This window comes from Notechis scutatus, chromosome 1, assembly GCF_049901735.1.
Source record: "Notechis scutatus isolate UNSWTSFEM ecotype Mainland chromosome 1, rNotScu1.2, whole genome shotgun sequence".
NCBI classification, from domain to species: Eukaryota; Metazoa; Chordata; class Lepidosauria; order Squamata; family Elapidae; genus Notechis; species Notechis scutatus.
The window spans coordinates 2,583,706-2,585,034 of record NC_142009.1 but is presented as its reverse complement, the minus strand read 5'-3'; the positions used below and the strand labels follow the sequence as shown (position 1 = coordinate 2,585,034).

Below are 1,329 nucleotides of genomic sequence, written 5' to 3'. Positions count from 1 at the left end.
AGAGGAAGAGAGGACTGAGCTTGGTGCTTTTCTTGACAGACATTTTATTATCCAACTAGGTAGCATCATCAATGTTAGCATCGCTAGTACCAATGATGTCACCTAGTTTGGATCACAAAATGTCTGCCAGAAAACAGCCAAGCTGAGAGAACACCAAGGACCCCCTTCCTCCCGACATTTCAATGCTATCTTTGAAAATTTGGGGCGAAGACTCCAACAGGAAGTTCCACAAAACCGGTGCAGCCTTAAAGAACAGAGCCTCCTAACCAGGTTGTCCCACTTTTCTCATCTCCTGTCATATTTCCAGGTTTTCCTAATACACGCATAAACAATCCTTGGGTCCTTCCACAGAGGCTGGAGCATGCAGTGGCCACGCCGGGAATCAACATTAAGAAGATGTGAAAAAAATCTAGAAAACATCGCACGAAGGATGCGGCAGCCCAAATAACCAAGCATTAAGAGGGAAACCTCGGTTTAACCAAAGGAGGAATGTCTTGGGATTTGTTTGAAAGCTACCCAGCTGGTAGGTAAACTGTAGCTGTTTGAAGGTGCAATTACTCCCCCCCCCAAGTTAAGATAAATTTGATTTATAGGTGTAATAATTGGTCCCTAAAGGGATGTTCGGCTCGGGGGAATTTGATTCTCAAACAACAATCAAACCTGTATACCTGGTATAACTTTTAAAGGAAGCTGTTTTGCTCATATCGCAAAAATCTTTGTTACAGTTTAATTTTCCACCTAAGTCCCCCCTACACACACTGTTAAAATATAAAATAAATGAGCCGGATCCTCTTTGCTTCTTTGCAAAATAAATTATCCTTTGCAAAATAAATTTCCCAGATCCAATTTTTTTTGGGGGTGTGTGTGTGTGGATGGGGAGAGTTAGGATTTCACAGAATTGACCTGATGAACAGTGGCTAGGCATCTTTGATGGTTAAATAATCTTTCAAGCTGTTGCAACACCGGCTTTTTAAAACCTCTTCATCTTTGGCTGCATTCCTACCCACCCCGGCTCTTTTGCCAAGCAAGCTTTTTTTTGCGTAAATAATTAGGGGTGCAATTTATTTGGTATCCCAGCCAGATCCCGAAGGAATGAACTTAAGATGGGTGGAAAACCTGAGGGCAACAGAAGCGAAGGGACACCGATGTGGCGAGGGCTGACGGAGAGCAACCACCAGCCCGTATTTTGGGTGCAAAACAACCTTCACCCCACCCAGGGTTTTTCTACTGGCATGCAAATGGATTTTGTTTTTTTTAAAAAAATCTAAAATACAACATTCCCAACAGGGTTTTTCCCATCATCTGTGGACTCTACCAGGAGAGGAAGAA

At 42.9% G+C, this 1,329-nt stretch overlaps 1 protein-coding gene across 1 annotated transcript in view; it reads right to left on the bottom strand.

Moving 5' to 3' along the window:
* Positions 1 to 996: 996 nt before the first annotated feature.
* Positions 997 to 1,329, bottom strand: part of LOC148132655 (trafficking regulator of GLUT4 1-like) — a 16,948-nt gene continuing 16,615 nt past the window's right edge. Inside the window, exon 3 of the mRNA XM_087955944.1 lies at positions 997 to 1,329. This exon is cut by the window's right edge and continues 549 nt beyond it. The gene's annotated coding sequence lies outside the window, so the exon portion shown is untranslated.